General features: G+C 42.5%; 1 long non-coding RNA gene across 1 annotated transcript; it reads right to left on the reverse strand.

Annotated features, from left to right (window-relative positions):
- Nucleotides 1,294–14,726, reverse strand: LOC110437473. The gene is made up of 5 exons (XR_002455525.1): nucleotides 14,510–14,726; nucleotides 14,145–14,292; nucleotides 2,137–2,181; nucleotides 1,914–2,011; nucleotides 1,294–1,561 (listed from the first exon to the last, which is right to left on the reverse strand). It is a non-coding gene; the product is annotated as an uncharacterized LOC110437473 (long non-coding RNA).

Here is a 14,940-nt window from a genome sequence, read left to right on the forward strand (position 1 = left end):
GCTACACTAATAATGGGAAACAAGTTTTATGCTAGTGGTTAGCATGTCATCCTGCAGCCCATGCATACCCTGTCAACCTTCATGGCAGTTCAAGTATACAGCCATGTCATTGGCATGATATCATGTCCGTCGTCTCCAAGATCTTCTCGTGGAAGTACATCTGACAGTGCCGACGAATACATTGTTGCAGCATCCTGATTCAGAGTTCATAGTACACACATGACACTATTCATTATCATTTGTTATCCATAAGCTCAATTGCACATCTGACAGTACCCACAAACACATTGTTGCAGCATCTTGATTCAGATTTCATAGTACACACATGGCACTATTCATGTGTTGTCCATAAGTTGAACTACACTTAGAGCAACTCCAACCCACCTCCTAAACAAGTCCTTATTCTAAATCTAGGGACTTGATCAAAAAAATCAACTCCAACCCACCTCCTACTTGGGCTCCCATTTTCCATGCCCTCCCAAATTATAGTTTCAGCCCCTCACATTTAGAACCCCCCTATCCAATAGATTCCACCCACTTTTCTCTCCCCACCATAAATCAAGACAAGAATATGTGAGATAAGGACTTGGTCTGTTTTTTTCCATTGGAGTTGGGTCTTAATTTGAGCCCCTACTTTTTTTATGATAGCTTATAAATAAAACTTTAAGGGCTTAATTTAGGGACTTGGGCTGGAGTTGCTCTTACCTCCCAACATTTAACATTTAGGGAGTGGAGTGCCTGCGGAGCCTTCCTGCAGCAACTCTTGATGCACTATGCCAAAAAAGCTAATTAGTGACGCGTCTAGAGGGTCATTAGTGACGCGGAAAGGACGCGTCACTTTTATTGCGTCTGTGATGTGGACAAATTAGTGACGCTTAAAAACGCGTCACTGATATGAATATACTAGTGGCGTGTATCTAGTACACGCGTCACTGATGTCAAAATACCAGTGACGCTTATTTAATACATGGGTCACTAATCGTTAGTACAGCAGCGACACGTACTGATAAACCGCGTCACTGATAAGGGCATATCAGTGACTCGCACTGAGGATACACGTCACTAGTAATGATATATGAGCGACACGCAGTGAGAACACGCGTCACTAATAATTAGATATCAGTGACTCATGTGAACCTAACGTGTCACTGACACCATATAAACAAGTGACGCGGTAATAGTACATGTCTGAAATAGGATCATAACAGTGACGCGTCTAGTCATTAATGTCACTTGTATTTTTCATCAGAGCCACATACCACATGTTCACAACACATATATGAAAGCCATCAATATTAAGTCACACACTACATTGATAGATCCACATTTATATCAAATTCATTGACAGATTCAAAATAGGTTTACAACTTGTTCGAAATCTATTACAACATTGGACATAACTTATTCAGTCACACAGTACATCACTGGACCCATATTAATGGCAATCGCACAACACTGATGGTTAATTCGGATGATAGAACGCTTATGAATGATTTCAGCCCATCTAAATACTCAGGACATGTGCGATTGTGAAGAGACATCCAGCTCCGATCCTCCATATCTACAAAAGTATGAAATTAAATAAAATGAACTAATCCTTCCATGAAAAGCCTACGATTACTTGAATAGTAAATTTACTATTGCATCAAAGTGACACTCCAAAGGAAATGATGACTAGCCGATGATCTATGACAGACAAGTTGCACCAGAATTAGACCTTAGCTAGACTATGTAAATCTAGTCAGACCCTAAAATTTTACTCAACTAAACTTGACAACAATACTAAGAACCAAAGAAGACAATGACTAGCTAGAACAGGGTACTCAAGTGCTGAAATTTAAGATATACAAGAGTTAGAAAGAAAGAGCTATATATGGGCAATGGAAGTGCTATACTTTGGGTAATGAGCTTACCGAGATCGTCACCAAGCTCAAGTGCGCCAATATTTTAGCTCTGGAGTGCCCATTCCCTAAACCTCAGCAAGAAATCCAATAAATCATACATATCAGTGCTGCAAGGAAAAAAGAGAGAACTGTGAGCTAGTTATAGATATAGGTTCTTATCAGCTATAGATATTCAGTAAATTATACATATCACCTACATATCAAATTATAAGAGAATTGTCCCTAAGCATACCTTTATTTATGTTCCCTGAACCTCACCAAGTGTAATGTACAACTCCTGCAGCCAAGCCCAAGCAATAGGATGTCAACTTAATTAGCTTCAGTTAATCAAACCATTGTAACATTTGTGCATAGGTAGTCTCTAAATTTAGTTTGCAGAACCACAGCAGCAATTCAATCAGTTTTTCATTATATAGTTCATAGTAGTATTAAATATGCTGGGGTACAATTTTGAGGCGAAATAATGGAGCAATGCAAACCCTCTGTTTTAAAATGACAAACCCAGAAAAATCAGTAAAATGAAATTTCCATGAACAGAGAGCACACCTACTGCCTATTTTGCAAAGAAACATTGAAAACCAAAACTTGTTTAAATTTAACCAGTGCCTCACCACATCATGTCTAATCCATCCCAACAAAAAGATCCAAAAAGACTAAATTTTAGACACTAATTGGAGCCACCATGGAGCAGATTGGGCTAGAAATGAACAGATTGATTTTGGGAGAGAGCAGGCAGCAGATTAGACGAGCAATGGTGATGTAACCTGTGCTCGAGGCTGGCCATGGGAACGAAAAGGCGGTTGAAAGGTCCTTGTTTGGTTTTGGTAATTGAGTGACAACTTAGGTGGACTAATAGTGTTTATATGAGATACACAGGAGATTAGTCCACAGGTGATGATGTGATGATGGAGGAGCTCATTGCATATGAGACATGACATGGAGTCATGTGACCAAGGTGGAGAAGATCAAGATGAGGCTTGGCTCGATGGACCGGTTGCAAGAGTGAAGGGCAAGTCGGAGGCTTTGAAGCGAAGGACCGCGTGTGACGGTGAAGCTTGAGCAAGACTTGGCGCCAATGGACAGAGGCAACAGTGAAGAGCAAGTGAGGTCAAGATCGATGAACCAATACGGTCACGTGATGATATGAAGTGGATCATATCATTTGGTGATTGGTTGGTGCATGTGTTGCATCAACATTGGAGGAGATGGGATGGAAAGCGCAAGGCAAAGGTATAACCTAGGGCTTTTCCATTTCACCGGTCATAGGTGTGTAGAGAAGTTTATGACCGGATTTAGGATAGATGGCCGTACTATCAAGAGGGGCAAACTTGTTTGCATATCGGTCATCTAGTGCCACTTGAGCGATCTAACTTTGCATACGTGTTAGGATCGAGTGGCGTGGCAAGTTGAGAGGCTAACTCCTTTGGGAAAATATTTGTGAAAATGCTAACACACTTATACATGGTGGTGTACACTTGGTGGTGTTGGCACATTTGCAAAGGAGAAGGTGTTGAAGTTGATTTTGTTCAACTTGGAGAAGAGAGAGAAGTCGTTCGGTGTTCTCCGGACATTAGGATGGCCTTAGATTGGAATACTTCTTTGATCCATTTTGATTTGAATTGAGTATTCATATATATTGGATAGTACTCTAAGTAAGCTTTCCAAAATGTCCAAGATCATCGAATTTGGAGTTCGGAGCTAGAAGTTAGCAACCTAACAAGTTGAACTGCAGGCACAGGACGCACTGTTCCAGCGTCCGGTGGCACAGGACGCTGAGCGTCCGGTGGCACAGGACGCACTGTTCCAGCGTCCGGTGGCATAGGACGCTGAGAGTCCGGTGCTGCTGCAAGTTTGCGTTGCTCTCTGCGTGTGAGTCCGGTGAGCACCGGACCGGCCGGTGTGAAGCAGCAGAGAGTCCGGTGCTACTGTTCCAGACGCGCGTGCGTGTGCTAGCCGTTGGCGGCAACGGTCAAGTTCAAACGGCTAGTGACACGTGGCTGTTTTTGGAGCACAGGACGCACTGTTCCAGCGTCTGGTGGCTCCCTGTGAGCGTCCGGTGCTCACGACTTTTGCCCAGTGAAGGGGCAACGGCTAGTTTAGCCTTTAGGGCTATAAATAGAAGTGGTGGCCGGCCTTGGCTGGTGCTGAGCACCCTTGGGACTTAGTGTCCATGCTTGGGGAGTGCTAGGAAAGCCTCTAACTCACTTGTGCTTGCAAGAGTGTGAATCAATAGCGAGTGAGTGATTCTAGTGCGTTGCATTGAGAGATTGCATCGAGTGGCACTAGGTGTTCGTGTTGCAAGCCGGTGGTGCTTGTTACTCTTGGAGGTTGCCACCTCTTAGACGGCTTGGTGGCTTGTGACTCCGTCGAAGCACGCAAGGAGATTGTGCGGTGCTCCGGAGAAGAGATTGTGAGGGGTACGGTGCTCACCCCGCGGGGATCGCGAAGAGCAACTCTAGTTGAGCGAGACGTGAAGAGCGACAAGTGGTCCGGCCGGGTCAAGTGCTAGAGCTTGTGGTAAGCACTCCACGTGGGAGAGTGTGACTTGCGGGTCACCACTAGCAAGAGGACCGGCGGCAACCTTGGAGCTTGTCTCAACGGGGACGTAGCTTGGTGGCAACCAAGTGAACCTCGGGAGAAAATCATCGTGTCAACATTGTTCTTCCCGTTGGTTTGCATGTCCCTAACACAAGCTTGTTCTTACATTCATACACTTGTGCTTATGTAGTTGCTCTTTTAATTAGTTAGCTTGTGTAGCTTGCTAGTTACCTTCTTGCTTGTGTAGCTAGAAGTAGTTCCCTTGCGTGACTAATTTGGTTTGTGTAACCTTGTTAGTCACATTGCTTAGTTTGTGTAGCTAAGTAAGTTGCGCTCTCTAATTTGGCATTAGTTGCCTTGTTATTGAGCTTGCTAGTGAGCTTAGGCTTTGTGCGCTTTGCCTCACTAGTTTGTGTAGGAGCTCCCCCGGTTTGTAAAGTACTAGTTGCATAGGTTTGTGTGACCTTGCTTCTAGATTTGGTTAGGTGAGCTCTTGCTAAGGTAGCACCTTGCTTGCTTGTTTAGGATCTTTTCAAGGTGCTAGAGAACTTAGATAGAGGGGTGTAGTCTTGGCTAGACCGATAGATTTAATTCCGCATTTGTTTTGGTTAGCCGACGCGATAAGTTTTAGAAAGGACTATTCACCCCCCCTCTAGTCCGCCATCTCGACCCTTCAAGTGGTATCAGAGCTTGGTCTCTCATTTGTGGTCTTCACCGACCCGAGAGGATGGCGTCTAGTGGGATAGATGATTGTGAGACACACATTTTTGATGGTACAAACTTTGCACTTTGGAAAAATCACATGCTTGATCATTTTCGTGCAAAGGGACCTAAATTTTGGTGGATTGTCACTAATGGTCTCACACACAACTTGGACCATAAGAATCTCACCAAAGCTCAAAAGGTTCTCTTTGAACTTGATTGTGAAGCTTATTGTTATCTAATGAAATCTTTGAGCTTTGAGTTGTTTGATAGGATAAACTCCAAAGGAACCGCATATGAAATGTGGGAGTCTATCAAACACACCTTCGGTGATTCCTCCACATGGGATGATGGCAAGTTCAAAAAGGAGGAACCAAAGGTGGAGATACATGAGGATGTTGAGCATGACCACAACAAGGTGGTTGTGGAGGATTGCTCCACCTCATGGTCAAGTGAAGATGAAGATGATGGCTATGACAGTGATGCTTCTACAAGCTCATCCACTTCATCACATTCCTCCATGTCTCACGGCGACGGCAAGGTATCTATTGGAGGTGTGATTGTTGATTGTGATGATCCAAATTTTGAGCTTGTATGTAGACTCACCAAAGCTTTAAGAAATGAGATGGCAAAAACAAGTAAATTGAAAAATGAAAACTCATTTCTAAAGACCACATGTGAACAACAAAAGCATCTACTTTATGTTACTACTTGTTCACATGAGGAGCTAAAATTGATTCATGAGGAACTTTGTGTTACTCATGATAACTTAATAAAAGATCATGCTTTTCTCACTAAGAAGCTTTCTAATGAAGAAACTAAAACTAGTGAGAGCTCATCATTTGGGTCAAATGATCAATCATGTGATATTACTAACCCTTGTGATGTAGGCAAGAAGCATGTATCCACCTCTTGCGATGATTTATTATCTATGCCATGTTCTTCACAATTAGATGCTTGTTCTACTTCTATGTCTTGTGAGACTAACCTTTTGAAGGAGAACAATATGCTCAATGAACAAGTGAAGAATTTGAGCAACAAGCTAGAGAGGTGCTATAATTCAAAAGTCACCTTTGAGCATATATTGAAGACTCAAAGAAACTATGGTGACAAATGTGGCCTTGGCTTCAAGAAGAAGATGACAAAGGGCGAAAGAAAGCAAGAAAAGAGGAAGCTTTCTCATTTCATGTGCTATCGGTGCCATGAAGTGGGACATCTTGCTAAGGGTTGCCCAAACAAAGAGAAGCTCAAGAAGATAAAAGAAGAAGAGAGGCTCAAGCATGTCAAGTGCTTCAAGTGCCGCACTTGGGGTCATCTCACCTCAATGTGCCCAACCAAGCAATTGGTGAAGCAACAAGAAGAGCCTCAACCTAAGCCACAAGTTGAGCAATAGAAGACACCCCAAGCTCAAGTCAATATCAACCATGATGGTGATGACTTGATGAAGAAGAAGAAGAAAACAAGAAGGGGTGGAAGAGCAAGGCATCCAATGCAAATCCAAGATGCCAAGATGATGAGCAAGGATGATGGACACTTTGCCTCGAGGTGTCCTACCAAGCTTGAGAAGAAGGCTCAAGCAACTCTCAAGAGGCAAGGCAATGAGAAGCAACATATGAGCAAGAAAGAAAAGGCTCAATCCAAAAGAAGTTGCTACTTATGCCGGGAAAGGGGACACATGGCTCATTCATGTCCCCTAGGTAATAATTCTAAGCCTATTTCAATTGATGATAATTCTATGCTTAGAAAGGATGGTAATGATACCTCTATGGTTGCTATTGCAAAACATCCCGCTACTCATACTAAGGCTATGCCTAAGTATGTTGCACCTAACTTGAGAGGACCCAAACTAGTTTGGGTACCATCAAAAAGTGGATGATTGCTTGTAGGTACCATCGGCATTGGAGACTTGATTCAATTGATCCTATAATTGTTAATCATATGATTGAGTCAAGTATTGAAGCTTAGTGCACATCCAAACCCAATGCCATGACAAGATAGTGAAGTCCAAGTGCTATAACATACAAGTGCAAATATTCAAGTTTTGATGGCTTGCAAATACATGAGTTGAAGCTTGCAAATTAGATGATCATGAGATAACCAAGGTATATATTTGTTGATCACATTTATTTGGGTGCATATGAGTTGATTGAATTGGATATATATGCAATGTTGCTTGCTATAAGATGATTGAATGGATAAAATAATTAGTAATCAAGTTTGGATTGATTTGGGTTGGATAAGTTCATGAGATGACTTTTAGTAAGTGGATTGAATTGATATATGTCTTGTGAATGCATTCAATCAAGTTGATTTCAAGTTTGATTCAATTTGAAAAAGTATAGCTCAATTGCTTGAAATCTGTCCAACATAGAGAATCTGAGCTAGCTGAGATCAAGTCTGCTTTTGAGTGATCAAATCTTATTGAAATGGCTTGAAATTTGGTACGCATGCTATACACTTATCATAGAAGATTCTGTAGAAATTTCATGAGAATTGGATAAGGGACACTTCGGTTTTGAAGTAGATCTTATCAGCTATAGTGCAGCAGTTTTCAGCATGTAGCAGTGGTGGAAGAATTGAAATCTGGTAGCAATCTAGAAGTCAAATGAAGCTCAAATTTTTACAGCTGCTAGATGCCTTAGTGAATCACATCTCCACCAAATTTCGTGGTATTTGGATCTGTACATTGTGAGATATAGATATTTCTTTAAAGGGTACAGAATCTGCCAGAAAAGTGACAATTATTGGTTTGATCTAGAGTCACTTCAATTGAAAGGTCCTCAAGTTGGAAACATGTTTACAAGTGTTTGAGGCACCTAAGTTTGGTTTTGAATTGATCTTGAAGCATGACAAATAATGAGTACAAGGTCATTTGATTGTGGAATGTACTTGGTGTACACATTTAGTACTCAAATTGAAGATCAAGATCAAACTCAAGATGAAGATGAAGTTTAAGTTCTAGTGACTATTGGAAATCATTTGGTAGAAAGAAAAGGACTTAAACAAGTAGAAAGAAAAGGACTTAAAAAAGGGGATTCATGGTTACTCATCATATTAAGTCCATCACTTGAATCAATCAATCAATGCAATTCAAGTAAGTGTCAAGAATGGTTCTTTGGAGAGAGGTCACTTCTCCCTATGTGAGGGGCGTGCCGCCCGAGGAGTGGGTAAACCAAGTGTGGTGCTTGGAAGGCTAACATGGAAGTGGTGATCTAAAGGACATTTGAGATGCTTAGTTGAAGCAATCAAAAGGATTGATCAAGAGAGCAAGCAACACCCAAAAGAGAGCTAGTCATGATGTTCAAGTGGTATTCTTATTAGATCTCTCATGCAAGCAATGGTCAAAAGAAGAAGCAAGCCAACCACAACAAGATAGTGCACTTGATCATAAAGTGGTTCTAAATTCATATGGGTGAAGATTTGATCTATCAATTGGCATTTATAATTGGTCTTCACCAAGCTTATAGTTGGACTTCACATTGCTATTTGGAGCTAAATTGGAATCTTATTGACTATCCTCTACTCCAACATAGCAAAGGTATCATTGTAATGTGCATGATCATTTCATCCCTTACTAGTATGCGGTTAGTGCATATAGTACATGCTTAATAGGATCATGCATAACAAATGAAAAGTTTTCAATTCATAACCTACCACTATTGCTTGAATGATTAATTGATCTAGTGGTATGTATATGAGTTTGTTCATGAGCTAGTGAACCCAAGTACTTGATCTATTTTGGATTGTTAACAAGTGACAAGTACAACATTGGCAAGATAACCCTTAATGTGAGGTGTGAAAAAGCTTGTCATTGGTTCAAACCGGACTTGGAAGCTTAGTCAAATCAACATAGTTCAAGTCTACAATTAGAAGCTCATGATGATTAGAGTACAAGAACAAGACAACAGACAACAATGCAAATGGATATCTAAACTCAAATGTTTCCTCATTTGGTATCCTACAATTGGTACTTATGATAGCAAATGTTCAAGAAAAACAAACAAGTGGTTCCATACTAGAAGACCTTAATTGATAGAAGAATCCCATATGATATCGGACAAGATATTCCAAATATCACATTTATACATATGGTATCTATCATACAAGAAGGTGGTTCCACAAGTGATCCTCAACGTTAAGAGATCATCAAGCAAAGAGAAGTTCCCTCACCAACAAGATTGACAAGTGAATGGCCCATGCTATGACATAGGGGGAGTGCCCCACCAAATGGTATCAAGGTCAAAGATCCTATGTGGTATCTCAAGAGCAATTCAAGTAATGTCATTCCAACACATATGGTGATGTCCGTCAAAAATGCAAAATTCAAGCCTCAACCATCTATCCCAATGCAATCCTTTGTCACAATGAGATTCACTCTTTCTCAATTGGTATCAAGATTTAATTGGTATCACATACCTTTTATGGAAATTGATGACAAAGGGGGAGAAGTTGGAACAAAGATATAATCATGGGATAAGTTGGACAACAAAAGATATGTTTCAAAGGTGAAAGATCAAAGATGGACATGGACAAGGGAGCAACATTAAGGAAAAGAGATGGATCAAAATTCTTGGACAAAAGAGAAGCACACAAGTAGGGGGAGCAAGCTCATGAACATTGATTGTTTGCATTTGATTTGTGCATATTCATGTGCTTGCTTGCAATGCATAAGTTTCTAAATTCAATATGCATGCTTGTGTGGTGTATGCTAGTTATAGAACTTGATTGATGATATGATAACTAGCATGCATAGGTTGGTAGCTAGACTTGTGTTCTTTGAATAAAGACTAGACCCTTGCTTATAATGTTGATCTCACGGGGTTTCTAGTGTTTTTGTTGTCTAGCTACTCATGGTGCTAAGGATGGTGTACATTGAATACTTCAAATGATATCGAATTTGGTATCAAGCTACAAAGGTTTATTCTATACACCTTAGCACTTAGTAGGGTTTTATGGTGCTTATCCAAATCTTGACATAGAGCTTAAATGTTGGATAAGTAGCATAAAATCCAAATCAAGTTAGCAATTTACACTTGTGTGAAGTGCTAGCTTGAAAAAGCTTAATTTCCATATCTTTGTAGAGTTGTCATCAATTACCAAAAAGGGGGAGTTTGAAAGGTCCTTGTTTGGTTTTGGTAATTGAGTGACAACTTAGGTGGACTAATAGTGTTTATATGAGATACACAGGAGATTAGTCCACAGGTGATGATGTGATGATGGAGGAGCTCATTGCATATGAGACATGACATGGAGTCATGTGACCAAGGTGGAGAAGATCAAGATGAGGCTTGGCTCGATGGACCGGTTGCAAGAGTGAAGGGCAAGTCGGAGGCTTTGAAGCGAAGGACCGCGTGTGACGGTGAAGCTTGAGCAAGACTTGGCGCCGATGGACCGAGGCAACAGTGAAGAGCAAGTGAGGTCAAGATCGATGAACCAATACGGTCACGTGATGATATGAAGTGGATCATATCATTTGGTGATTGGTTGGTGCATGTGTTGCATCAACATTGGAGGAGATGGGATGGAAAGCGCAAGGCAAAGGTATAACCTAGGGCTTTTCCATTTCACCGGTCATAGGTGTGTAGAGAAGTTTATGACCGGATTTAGGATAGATGGCCGTACTATCAAGAGGGGCAAACTTGTTTGCATATCGGTCATCTAGTGCCACTTGAGCGATCTAACTTTGCATACGTGTTAGGATCGAGTGGCGTGGCAAGTTGAGAGGCTAACTCCTTTGGGAAAATATTTGTGAAAATGCTAACACACTTATACATGGTGGTGTACACTTGGTGGTGTTGGCACATTTGCAAAGGAGAAGGTGTTGAAGTTGATTTTGTTCAACTTGGAGAAGAGAGAGAAGTCGTTCGGTGTTCTCCGGACATTAGGATGGCCTTTAGATTGGAATACTGCTTTGATCCATTTTGATTCGGATTGAGTATTCATATATATTGGATAGTACTCTAAGTAAGCTTTCCAAAATGTCCAAGATCATCGAATTTGGAGTTCGGAGCTAGAAGTTAGCAACCTAACAAGTTGAACTGCAGGCACAGGACGCACTGTTCCAGCGTCCGGTGGCACAGGACGCACTGTTCCAGCGTCCGGTGGCATAGGACGCTGAGAGTCCGGTGCTGCTGCAAGTTTGCGTTGCTCTCTGCGTGTGAGTCCGGTGAGCACCGGACCGTCCGGTGTGAAGCAGCAGAGAGTCCGGTGCTATTGTTCCAGACGCGCGTGCGTGTGCTAGCCGTTGGCGGCAACGGTCAAGTTCAAACGGCTAGTGACACGTGGCTGTTTTTGGAGCACAGGACGCACTGTTCCAGCGTCCGGTGGCTCCCTGTGAGCGTCCGGTGCTCACGACTTTTGCCCAGTGAAGGGGCAACGGCTAGTTTAGCCTTTAGGGCTATAAATAGAAGTGGTGGCCGGCCTTGGCTGGTGCTGAGCACCCTTGGGACTTAGTGTCCATGCTTGGGGAGTGCTAGGAAAGCCTCTAACTCACTTGTGCTTGCAAGAGTGCGAATCAATAGCGAGTGAGTGATTCTAGTGCGTTGCATTGAGAGATTGCATCGAGTGGCACTAGGTGTTCGTGTTGCAAGCCGGTGGTGCTTGTTACTCTTGGAGGTTGCCACCTCCTAGACGGCTTGGTGGCTTGTGACTCCGTCGAAGCACGCAAGGAGATTGTGCGGTGCTCCGGAGAAGAGATTGTGAGGGGTACGGTGCTCACCCCGCGGGGATCGCGAAGAGCAACTCTAGTTGAGCGAGACGTGAAGAGCGACAAGTGGTCCGGCCGGGTCAAGTGCTAGAGCTTGTGGTAAGCACTCCACGTGGGAGAGTGTGACTTGCGGGTCACCACTAGCAAGAGGACCGGCGGCAACCTTGGAGCTTGTCTCAACGGGGACGTAGCTTGGTGGCAACCAAGTGAACCTCGGGAGAAAATCATCGTGTCAACATTGTTCTTCCCGTTGGTTTGCATGTCCCTAACACAAGCTTGTTCTTACATTCATATACTTGTGCTTATGTAGTTGCTCTTTTAATTAGTTAGCTTGTGTAGCTTGCTAGTTACCTTCTTGCTTGTGTAGCTAGAAGTAGTTCCCTTGCGTGACTAATTTGGTTTGTGTAACCTTGTTAGTCACATTGCTTAGTTTGTGTAGCTAAGTAAGTTGCGCTCTCTAATTTGGCATTAGTTGCCTTGTTATTGAGCTTGCTAGTGAGCTTAGGCTTTGTGCGCTTTGCCTCACTAGTTTGTGTAGGAGCTCCCCCGGTTTGTAAAGTACTAGTTGCATAGGTTTGTGTGACCTTGCTTCTAGATTTGGTTAGGTGAGCTCTTGCTAAGGTAGCACCTTGCTTGCTTGTTTAGGATCTTTTCAAGGTGCTAGAGAACTTAGATAGAGGGGTGTAGTCTTGGCTAGACCGATAGATTTAATTCCGCATTTGTTTTGGTTAGCCGACGCGATAAGTTTTAGAAAGGACTATTCACCCCCCCCCCCCCCTCTAGTCCGCCATCTCGACCCTTCAGCGGTGCATGCCAGCGACCTGTGGCGGCTTGAGCGGCTGTGCTGCTGCAGGCCGGAGGGCATGACCCTCTCGTGCGGTGGGGCTCTAGCCCCTGACCCCGGTGGCGTCCCTCCTCATCTATGGCTCCTGGTTGCGGCAGGCGATGGCACGAAGGGGCAGATCAAAGAGGGGTACGGTAGCAGGCGTGCATGGTGTGCTTCTACAGCTAGGCTCGACTGCTGGAGGACAGCCAGCGACCTGTACCTTCTCTGGTGGCGGCTCGACTGGAGGAGGATAGCCACAGCAACACGACGATTCATCTGGTTAAACAAAGGGAAATTTCCGGCCATGTGATCAGTGACGCGGCTCAACAAGAAGAGTCACTGATATTAAAAATAAGAGTGACGCGTCTAGACAATATGTGTCACTCTTGATAGGAGTGACGCGTTTTGTTGGGAAGAGTCACTACTATCTCTCTATATTTGTGACGTATGTGTCACTGCTATTAATAGTGACGCATATTCTTGGGAAGCGTCACTAGTATGTATATATAGCAGTGACACTCCTAGCTAAGACGCGTCACTTCAATTATCAATGACTCGTTTTCTTAGGATGAGTCACCGGTATCTTGTCATTAGTGACGCGTCTTGTTCCTAAGGCATGGGTAACAACTAATCAGTGACGTGTTTCGTTCATCCGTGTCACTATTATACTTATTAGTGACGCGTTTTAGTTTGGAGTCACTAGTTGAGGTGTCTCCTTTGTGCTCTTTTGGCATAGTGATGTCCTCTAAGCTGTCCTCAAGCTACTGCCATTTTTCACAAATGTCAGCATAATTTTTAGGCATAAAATTCATGTATTCCTTATCAGAGTTCAGAGAAAGGTATTTGTGAATTTTTCTACCGTGATGCATGCCATGAACTATGTGCATGTTAGTAAGGGCAGGTTTAGTTCAGGCCGCTGCTCTGCTTTGCAACTATCATAAAATCCACACATTTGACTTGATCCCAAGTAATTTAGTAATGCCCAAACTTTTTGAGTACATGGTGTTAGGGGGAAATTATGGAATTAATTTATGCATGGATTGGGTACAAGATACAATAGCACCAAATGTCCAAATCTCATATTTGTGTAAGTGTATATCCAATTAATACACAAGGATCCAGAATAACTCTAGTGGGACAACAAACTATGAGATTAGTTTTTGAATCACCTAAATATCTCTGAGCACATGGACTCAATTTATTGACCTTGAGAGGGAGGTTGTCGAGCGTAACTGAGTGCTGCCGATTGAAAACACTTACATGCTTAGTTGGTATTTCAGCTGAACTCTGTCAGCTTTGAATTCCTATATGGCTTCTCTTTCGAAAGTAGTGACAAAAGAAATATGGAGAATGAATTTTAGTGACAAAATCAATGCTCGGGAGCTTAATATCGTCTATGGGATCTTTTGGAGGGAACAAATAAGCATATACACTAAGCCCGAAGAACAATTGACAGTAGCAACTTTACCTGGAGATATCAAAGTGGCCACCGCATCTTATGAAAGAGAGAAAAAAAGAGTCCCTAAGCTTGCATGTGCCCTCTGTCGACATGCATCACCCCTTCATATTGGAGGAAGTCGTTCATCAGGTTCGCCATTGCCATGATGCGGGTCGGCCTGCAAAAACAATGAGAGAATAATATCACTACTCAAAGGATGTGTATGTGATAAAAAAACTGTCAAACAACAGTAATATCACTACTCTCCCATGGCCCCATATCCCCACAGTACAAACCACTAAATTTATTTTTTGACACGGTCAAAGACTAACGACATACTAAAAAGAATGGAGGCACATACATGAGAAACATATAGGAATTGTAGGGAACATTACCTTCAAATTGAAATTATGCTTCCTTCTAGGCTTCTCGCATGGCACTCACAACATTCAGACCAATGTTGTTTTCCGTTTCAAAGCATTCTTTTGCTTTCCCTGTGTCATGGCCATAAAGAGGGGCGCCGTAGGGCGCAAGTGTTCTAGTTGGGCATTAAGCCCATTATAGTGTTAATTAGTGTCTCTCTTACTTATTTGTCTATAGGAATACTACCATATTGTCTAGGCACAAGATGTGTTAGTCCTATGTACCTTTTATATTCAGCCCATGTGTTCAGCCTCCTTGGGCTGAATATAAAAGGTACATAGGACTAACACATCTTGTGCCTAGACAATATGGTAGTATTCCTATAGACAAATAACTAAGAGAGACACTAATTAACACATTGTAGATAATAATTCTTGCTTTCCGTTGTGCCCCATGGGCTGAA

Source organism: Sorghum bicolor, chromosome 8 (genome assembly GCF_000003195.3).
Source record: "Sorghum bicolor cultivar BTx623 chromosome 8, Sorghum_bicolor_NCBIv3, whole genome shotgun sequence".
Taxonomy (NCBI): domain Eukaryota; kingdom Viridiplantae; phylum Streptophyta; class Magnoliopsida; order Poales; family Poaceae; genus Sorghum; species Sorghum bicolor.